At 42.2% G+C, this 9,761-nt stretch overlaps 1 long non-coding RNA gene across 1 annotated transcript; it reads left to right on the top strand.

Moving 5' to 3' along the window:
* The first annotated feature begins 2,144 nt into the window (after positions 1-2,144).
* On the top strand, positions 2,145-6,435 carry LOC135409018 (uncharacterized). Its single transcript, XR_010427980.1, has 3 exons — positions 2,145-2,230; positions 3,089-3,156; positions 5,804-6,435. It is a non-coding gene; the product is annotated as an uncharacterized LOC135409018 (long non-coding RNA).
* Positions 6,436-9,761: the final 3,326 nt, after the last annotated feature.

The following is a 9,761-nucleotide window of genomic DNA, read 5'->3' as shown; positions in this document are numbered from 1 at the left end:
CTGAACAGGCAAATGTTTTGTTAGTTAGGAGCAAGAAAGGTAATCCCAGTTCCATCTCTTACTAGCAAAAAAACCCCATAAGATACTTTACCTGAAGCATATGAGAATAAAAATTAGCTGTTTACGCTCCTAATGAACACTCACTTCATATTAGATGAGCAAGAAAATACATTCCTCAGAAGAACAAGTTTTCCTCTGTTAGAACTGCTCAATTTTTCCTAATGTCTCCTCAATCCTATGGAAAAAAAAATTAAAATAACTCATTTTTTAAGGAATAGGATTAAAAGATTTTTGAACTAATAGTAAAACACAGTACTGTAGACATATTAAGAGTACAGTGTTTCCCAAGGCTATGTGATAAAATTTGTCAGTGTCTTTAAACGATTGACTGAAGCTCTAAAAAGCCAATATTTAATAGTACATTTCAAATCTGACTTTCAGATGCCCAGGTGAACAGTTCTAAACAAAACAAACAAACAAACACAAATTTAAAAAAAAAAAATCGATATCTAAAACAGTAGAGCTGTTCACTGTTGGTAGAAAATGGGTACATTCACAACACCAACACAACACAGCACATCCACATTCCTTCAGTATTATTAAAACTTACAGTGCTACATAAGAGGAGCACATTTGGGAAAGCCTTTATAGCTTACATTCCTGTTTTTGAGGGAAGATCAGACAGTTTTCATACATTCTGTTGCTTAAACACTTCTTCATCTCATAGGAAGTATTTGGATTTTCACAGGTTTAACGAAACTTAGTGTTGTCCCCCAATGCCAGTGACTCCAAGGCGTTTGCTAAAGTAGTGTCTCTTTTGAAAACTCACCCTAAATTTAAAAGGAAATGCAAAAGGCACAGATATAAATGTATTAATCATTAGCATTCAATCTTGCACCATCCATCCTCACCTTTTTCACAGAAATTAAATACCCAGGCCAAACAACAGCATCCTGATCATGTAGAAATTAAACTCAAGATTCTTTTGCAGCAATGAGATTTAAAATCCTCAGTTTTCATTCACTTCTGATAGCAAAGCCATTGCATTTCTATTCTAATTATCTTTCCCTACTGTAAGAAATATAATCTTATATAAGTAATAAATAAAAGTAATCAGAGAATGCCAGTTACAGAAAACACAGCAGCAATATATTCATAGCTTTATATTTCTTCTGTTACATGTTTTCCTAGTTTTGGCACTCCTTTTATGTAGGCTTTTTAGCTTGTGCTTGAATTGTTTTGGCATTTAAAACTTTGAGAAAAAGTGCTGAATAGGATTTTAGAAAAAGCAGTTGGGGCTGCACCAGAGAAAGGAAAATAAAATTATGTTTTACATATGTGTCTAATGTTGCTCTCTGCCTTTAATGATTACAGAGGTAACAAGATTTCCAAAGATGGGATTAGAAACTGCACATTTCCTCCACTTCAGAAACAAGCAGGGCATTTACTTCTGAGAACTGGAGGAGGGAATTACAGGGGTACATTCAGCACTGGTTTGTAAAGCAAAATAGAAACAACAACCTCTGTCAATATTATTACTATGAGCTTACAAAGAGCACTGGGGCACTTAGCAGCAGACATTAACAGGGAAAAAGACAGCTAAGCCCTTATTTGCAAGTCCCACAGGAGTCCTGGTAAGGCAACAGGCTCAGGGAGCTCCCTGGCAATCACAGCCCAGCACTGAAGATGTTTGCAAGGAAGAAACCACTGTGTGAAAACAGCTCCTGTGAGCCTGCCTGTTTTCTGTAGCACCATCAGTTCTGTGGCAGCAACTCTCAGTTCAGTTCTCCTTCTTCCAAACCTCTCAGGGATCACGGGAGAGGAGTTGTCCCTTGTGCATTTATTTATTCTACCTGCTCCCGAGGTAAGTTTGCACAGTGGTTTGATCTATTATGACTGAGAGGACTGGAAAGCAGCTAATTCTGACACGAGTGATGACAGAAAACCTCTTCCCCTCCTCTTCCTTCAGGAGGAAAGAACTACAACTAAATAAGGACTAAAAGCTGGACTCTAGTATACCAGTTGCCACTAAATGGTCATTTAACAAGGCTGTTTTGCATTGGTATCCAAGCTGCTGCTGCTGTTTGTGCAAACACTGATCCATGGCAGCCATGCAAAAAGCCACACACACGAAACACTTCTGACCTCTGGAATCTTACCGTTTGCTCGGGACACAAAGGCTTTAACAGAGGGGGGAAAAAAGGTACATTATCAGAAGCCAAAAATGACAGTAAGTCCACTTCTATCTCTGGCATTTACCCGCCTCAAAAATAGCTTTGTTGAAGTTCCATTTAGCACAGAAATAGCTAATAGCTGAATAATTCCCTACAGTGCACTCACTCCAATAGTTTTATTACTCACATAACACTGAATTTAATTGACTTTGATGTTACAGTTCTTCTAAAATGAATCTTATTCTGCTTTTAACCATATTGTAAATAACATTTTCTTTCATACTACCTATGCAGTGACAATATTATTCAAGACTTGCAGTGTGAATATATCAGATATACAGGGCTAACCAACATTCTGAAAAGTGGTGGTTCCACATAGCACTAAAACCTGTAAACTTGTATTTGACCTATGATATCTAAAGATTTTTTCCGTTTCTTTTATACTTTTCTTATGGTTCATGACTTTTGAAAGTGATTTTTAGAAGTATTAATTTTTCAGAAATCAAAACAGAAAAAGAATCTTTAAATCATTTTTAAAGTTGTGTGTTTGCAGAGGTCTTAGTAGCTTTGAATTAAAACATTGATTACCAGCTTTCAAGATTGAACCACTGAGCCCTTGAAAACAAATCTGCTCGTGTGGCAGCCTACAGCCATCCAGAACTTGTTAAAATGCAAGCCTGTAGTTTGCCTTTTTCTGAACATACAGTATATTCCATTTTCTCCTTTCTTGAGGAAGACAGAATACAAAACACAAACACATGCATGCATGTATATATATATATATATAAACAGACAAATTTATGCCAATCCCAAATTACAGACAGCAAGGTTCTCTCTGATCTATAGGAAGAACAGATAAAGACTGACTTGATAGCACATAATCAATATTTTATTTTTATTTTTTTTTAACACAGTTTGGGTTCTCCTGAGTGGGAAAAAAACTGCATTCAACCAGCTTCTCTAGAAGCTCGTGGTTCTAGAAGTAAGTCTCAATCAGAAATACAGTCCTCAAACACATGGCCCAACCTTACTTTTCTTCCATTTCTGCTCAGCTTCCTTTCCATACACTGGGGAGGACACATCTTTCTCCACTCTGTCTTTGAAAATTAAAAGATGTTCAAGATCATTGTTCACTCTTACCATCAATGATTTTAGTACATTAACAGCAGAACTTCTCTCAGCTGGGGTTTCAAGAATATACTCTAACACAAACCAGGAGGTGATGATGAGACTACACATCCCCAAGTTTCGTGTTGCTCCCAGTCCCAAGTGAGTGTCAGGCCCAATTGCTGCAGGGCTGTGTTTGCTCAGGAATATCTGCTCATAAACCACGATAGACAAAATTTGGCTCTCCAGAACTGAAAGCACATTTCCAAGAAGTGCATAATCAATCTTTCAGAGGACGAGTAGGGCAGGAATCTATTTTTCATATTTTTATAACCCTTCACTGCAACGTATCACATTAAGATTTTTTCCAAGTGTGTGTCATTTCAGACTGTACAGGTTACAACCACATATTCCCACTGAACGTTTCCATTACAGCATAAACTTTGCTGAATGAACTGCACAGAAGACTTACAAGCCTCGATACATTAAGAGGGGATAGTGTTGCACTATTTTAGTTTTAACACACAGGACAACAAATTACTTCAGAAGTCTCCCAGTACATTCTATAAAGAGCTTAACAACCGCAAAAACAAAGACTGTAATGAGAGAAAACAATTTACTGCACACTTTGGTTCTGCAACAAGGCACACATATAGCTGGTAATATAATATAAGAGCAGGTAAAGTACTGTTTTCTTGGAGTTGATACAAAAAAAATTCCTCTTTTTATTTTAATTCTTCCGTCACTGTAGATAGTCCATTAAGAAAAAACCCGTACCTCAGGTTTCTCACTCCAGGCCGAACCCAGCAAATTTGCATAAAAAGAATAAAGATCTGTGTGATAAAAGAACCAAGTGATATTATCGAGTGTATTACTGCATGAATTAACTCCATCCTTGACTTCTGGCAAATCTTGTCTCTGAATATTTTTCACTGAGTACGATGTAGAGCCGAAAAAGTTACTGACGCTTTTCAGCAAAGCGTTTGGAAGCAGAACTAGAGGAAAAGCTCAGCACCAGAAGCATGGCATATTTCCTTATATTCTGTGCCAGGAATTTGAGGGAGCAGGCTGGCAGCTGAGGACTGCTGTCAGCCCTGGAGCTTTGGGAAGTGACAGAAGTCCATCGTCACCAGGCTGACAGCCCTGTGACGTGCTGCCAGCAACGCACAGTGTGACACGGCTGGGACAGTCAGGCTGAGCTCAGTGGAGCAGGTAGAGCATCATCTTTGGCCAAGGAATGAGAAGGAAGGAGAGCAGCAAGCACAGAGCAGCTGCTGTGTTAATTAAATCCATCAAATGGCACATTTGACACCACAAATGGCTCAGTGCTGCCCTCAGTTCTTCAGCTCTCGCAGAGTGCTGTAAGTTACAAGCCATGGAAAAGTAATTATTATGGCAAGAAAGAGAAATGAAACAGGTCTTGAGAGCTGGGGGTTTTAAACTTCTTGTTATTTGAAAACTGAATATCAGTTTTCAACTGAATATTGTGCTGTACATTGGCTTTGGCTTGATAGGACAACTTTGAATAAATATGTATCTTCTTTCTTGCCATGTGACTTCATATACAGTACAATGTTATGGGGGGAAAAGAAAATTTCACAAGTCCTAAAGCACAAGGAGAAATGCTTGCAGGAAAGCTCTTGCAGACATGTTACAGCAGACCCAAATTCAATCCATCTTTATGGCTTTGATCACAGGCATATCTGAACATCTCAGGTTATCTCTGACATGTTAATACAGCACTATTTTGGGACTGAGGGGTGCAGAGGAGCAAACATTGAACACAAATTCATCAAGAATTAAAAAGTCACCAGCAGACGTAGTCCCAAACTTGTAAAATGCTAATCAAACCTTACAATATCTCCAGCAAATAATATTATGCTCCTTTGTAGCTTTTGACACACACACCCTCCCCTCAAATTTGGCCAGTCATTCTCAGTACTCTGTTATGGGCATCTCAGAGGAGTATGTAGGAGGAACTCCTCACTGTCTGCTGGATGAAGAAATGTAATATATGCCACAGTAGAGGCAAAAAAAAAAAAAAAAGGCAAGACAGAGTCAAATGAGAAAAACTCTCTTTTGATAGTTTTCTTTCTTCCTTCAGCATCCTGGTAAAATCCCATCTGGCTCCATGAGCGGGAAGTGATGCAGAAGGTAAGGCAGCAGCTACTTGGGCACACCCCTAGACTGTGTTACATGCTGAGAACCTGCACCACCTTCCTCTCCTGCATCCCTGTCAGGGCAGAGCAGGGCCACAGAGCTTTTCCCTGCTCTCCCTTCCCCAAGGGCCGACCCGACCCTGCCTGCCCTCTGCTTGTCAGCCCTGCAAGTGGAACCAATAGCTGGCTGCACATTAGCTCAGAACATGCTGACATACCACTCTGGAGAGCCAATTTAAAAGGTTAATAACTTTTTAAATCCAATTAGAGAGCCTAATTAGCTAAAGCAATCTTTGGTCTGCCTACTAAATCTCAAACTAGGTGAGTGCAATAAAGATTAATCTCTTCCTTGTTCTTTCGTAGGCAGCAAATGGGATGCTGGAGCCCCCAAGCACCTCTGCTTTCAAGTAGGCACCACAATGACCTGAGCAAGTTCAGGTTTGAACTTCAGAGCAAGTTCAAATCCAGCAGAAAAGCTCAACCCACAAACACTGTGTTCCACTGTCATGATTCAAATACCATGATGCTGACACTTTGATCCTGACAAGCACTACCAAACATGCTATTTTTGTTATTTTTGGAGCAGCTAGCATGGCACAGGGGTCAAAAGGATCTGATTTGCTGGGAACAGCAGCAGTAAAAAATATGGTGCCCAAAATTATAGACAGCGATTTTATTTCTTCATTTACGTATCTCTGTGGAGTTTTTCCTTTGTGACCTCAACCAAGTCACATCATCTTATAACCACTGTTGCTTCTTCACAGGTACACACTTCCAAACAGGCAATAAAACCCTAGTCAGTTAGTTACTAACCCAGTAACTAATTAGTAGTTAACCTGCTCTAGGCATCCAACTGAAAACTCATTTCATCATTTCATAAACTATTCTCTTTCCTGCTAGACATCACTAGCAGACATATAAAATCAATATATAAATAAGTAGAATCACTACTTCCATAGAAACTTAAACCAAACCAAAATAAAATAACCTACAACAAAAGCTTCTAAAAATTTCCAGTGCGTGGCTATCCTGAATCTGCTATTTATACACAACCTTAAGGTGGAAAGACTAAATTCACAATATGCCAGATTATTTTTAAACACCTTCTGATAAACTATCCTCAATTGTCTTGTTCACAGGCACCCCAGGGTCTCAGAAAGCCCCACTAGTTTCCTAGGAAAGCTTCCTGGGAGCTGGTGCATCCTGCCAAAGCCGTGGCATTGGTACCAATCACAAAACGAACTCCAGAGGAAAAGAACCAGTTGCTAAGAACACCACACCACCCATCGCTGGCTGTTTTAAACTCGGAAAGCAGTTTAGTAGAACGGCCACACTAACTGCAGCCATTAGAGTAAACTACCGGAAGAAGCTGCCTACCCTAAAATAGTCCCTAATCACTTCAGGCTTTCCCTGGTAAAATCTACACCTCATTTCCAGCCCCAGGGGAAGAAAGGAGTTGTTCCGATCCACGTGAAGACGTGGCTAGAAGTGTAAAATTATTCTCCCTTGCTGCAGCCAGAGGCAGCTGTGAAGTGTCGTGAGAAAAAACAGCATCCCTGGGACCGCTCTTGAGCCTTCCCGCCCACGGGAAAACAAAAATAAAATAATCACATTTAATTTACACGCACCCTAGGTCTTTAGCCCCGGTGGTCATCCAGGAGCGAAGCTGGAAGGCACCTCCGAGCGCCGGGAGCGGCGGGAGCATCCCCCGCCCGGCAGGTGCCGCTGCGGCCCCGCAGGAGGCGCCGCTCCCTCCTCCGGGTGTTGTCCCGGCATCCCGGAATGGTTGGGGCTGGAAGGGACCTTGAACACCACCCAGTTCCAACCCCCTGCCGTGCGCAGGGACACCTCCCACCAGGCCGGGTCGCTCAGAGCCCCGTCCAGCGCGGCCCCGAACACCGCCAGGGATGGGGAGCCCCCGAGCCGCCCGCACAGCCCGCGGTTCTCATCACTCAAAGCCAGACTTCAGTGCTTTCAGTAAATCTACGTAGGCTGAAGAAATTTAAAATATTTAGGAATCTTTTTACCCCTGGAGATCCCCACAGCCTTCCCAGATATACAGCTGTCTCCGCTGCTGAGGGAAGCATTCGTGTTTCTTTTCCGTGCAGCCCAGCAGCGCTTCAGCCCTTAGCAGCCCCTATCCCCCTTCCCAGAGACTCTGAAGGGATCACTTCCAGCATCAGGCTCTCCAGAAAACATAAAAAATACGACAAGCATAAAAGCAACCCAGTCCAGACAAATCCACAGGCTCCGTAAAATTTGCAATATAAAAGCATTGTCAATAGTACATATGCTCTATGCACTTCAAGAAAAGCTGTCCAAATTAATGCAAATTATTTCCTGTGCAAGTCAGCTGAAAAACTCAACAGGAAAGTTAAAAAAAATAATAAAAATTATGTATAGGCTGCCATTCCAAAGAAAACTTCCAGATTCTTAGTTTAGGGAGATGAGCCACTTAAGAAACATAACCTTTTGAAATATTGTAACGCAGTAGGTAAGAGCTTGGTCAAAACTGAACAAATAGGAAACTTCAAGTGTGTTAACTGCATTCCTCATTGTTCAGCTGTCACCATGTAAGATTTTTCAGACAGCAAAGCTTTCATTTTCAGCACATCCATGTTCATTTGCAGCCTGTCTGATGCATTTTAAACTCTTTATGTTTCTCCAGTGTAGGAGGTCTGCTACTAATATGAAATTTGTAACTCAGGGACTTAACATGTAGCTTCCGACACGCAACCCAATCATCTCCTGCACAGCCCTGCTGCACACGCTGTCGGGAAATTTTACTCTCTGTAGAACCATGAAAACTATTTCATGACAACACACTGTGCTGGCGTTAAAGAAAGCCTAGGCCGAGTCTAACTGTACCAGGTGGTACATGGAGCTCCATCATTACCTTCAGGGAGACCAGTGATCACCAGAGGAGCTTTCCCATTCCAATCTCATGGCTTTTAAATGCTGCCCGAGATGCAAGACCAACATTTCTGGTTTACCACAGAATCACAGTCTAGGTAAGATTGGAGGGGACCACAGTGGGTCATCTGGTCCAACCTCACTGCTCAAGCAGGGTCATCCTAGAGCACATGGCACAGGATTGCAGCTAGACAGTTCTGGAGTATCTCCAGTGAGGGAGACTCCAAGCCCTCTGTGTGCAGCATGTTCCAGTGTGCACACACCTGCACAGTAAGAAGTTCTTCCTCATGTTCAGGTGGCACTTACTGTGCATTAGTTTCTTCCTGTTACCTCTTGTTCTATTGCTCAACACCACCGAGCAGAGTTTGGATCCATCCCTTGTAGACACTGATAGACATTGATGGGGTCCCCTCTCAGTCGTCTCTTCTTGAGGCTGAACAGACCCAGCTCCCTCAGCCTTTCCTCATAAGATATGCTCCAGTCCCTTAATCATCTTCATAGCCCTCCACTGGACCCAATCCAGGAGCTCCATCTCTCTCTTGTCCTGAGGAGCTCAGAATTAGACATGGAACTTCAGATGGTCCTCACCAGGGCTGAGAAGAGGGGCAGGATTGCTTCTCTCAACCTGCTGGCAATGCTCTTCCTAATGCACCCCAGGACACCACTGGCCTTCTTGCCCACAAGGGCACACTGCTTTTTTTATTCCCAAGACATTTTTGTGGCATCATTACAGAGGTTTCTCGTTACTGGGAGCTCCTTTCCAGGGGAAGCATTACTAGTGAAAGCAGGGGAAGGAGTAACATCCCGCACAGACCTCATCAGTGAGCTGAAATAGAAGCAATGACTGTAGAAATCTGAAAATGCTCTAAAATCTGAAGGAAGGACACACATTGCCATGCATCAGTCAGTCACTTACAGCATAGCTGAGACTACTCAGTGAGCTGGATTCAATTGTGTGCACGTTTAATACAGGATACTCCCCTTCACTATTTAGAAGGTAAGGCCATCACTTCCCTTATCCAACAGGGCTTGTACCCTAGGAAGGAGAGACTCAGAAGGGACTTTTAAAAGAAGTAAAAATGAGCTTGCAGGTGTGACACTGAACAGGGGAGTGGCAAAGCAGGAACTCAGCTGAGGAAGCAGACGGCTGACAGACTCAGCCCATGCACAAGCCTGGAGCTGCAGCTCTGCCGATGACAAGGGAAAGGAGGGGAACAACCAGCATGCAGACAGTGAATCTATGGAAAATAAGGGGTCTCTCCCAACTGTTGTTATCAGTCCCAATTCCAGAAAATGGCATGCCTGTCTCCCTAGTGTCTGTCCAGAATGCACCCATTTCCCCTCCTTCTTCTACTGTAGGGAGCCCCACTCCATCATCTCTCATGGCCAAATCCAGTTTTGCCTACAC

This window comes from Pseudopipra pipra, chromosome 2, assembly GCF_036250125.1.
Source record: "Pseudopipra pipra isolate bDixPip1 chromosome 2, bDixPip1.hap1, whole genome shotgun sequence".
Classification (NCBI taxonomy): Eukaryota; Metazoa; Chordata; class Aves; order Passeriformes; family Pipridae; genus Pseudopipra; species Pseudopipra pipra.
The sequence above is the reverse complement of the archived record's forward strand: the minus strand, read 5'-3'. Positions and strand labels throughout refer to the sequence as shown.